A 246-nucleotide genomic window follows, 5' to 3' on the forward strand; every position below is an offset into this window, starting at 1 on the left:
ATTTTCTCATATCATGTTTGACTATCAAGCGAATTTGCTTATTCACTTCTGACATTTAATACACCAGTTCACATCTTTTAAGCGGGGAAGAACATGGGCATTTAGCATCTCGTGAGCGCAGAGACACAGAGGAGAATTTAACACGTAAAAGGTAAAACAATACAGCGGAGGAAAGCTTAAATTGCAAGGAGAAGCAACAATGCAAGAAAGCAAATAGATGCCCTGTAATTCACTTGACATAGTGAA

This window comes from Penaeus monodon, chromosome 20 (genome assembly GCF_015228065.2).
Source record: "Penaeus monodon isolate SGIC_2016 chromosome 20, NSTDA_Pmon_1, whole genome shotgun sequence".
Lineage (NCBI taxonomy): Eukaryota > Metazoa > Arthropoda > Malacostraca > Decapoda > Penaeidae > Penaeus > Penaeus monodon.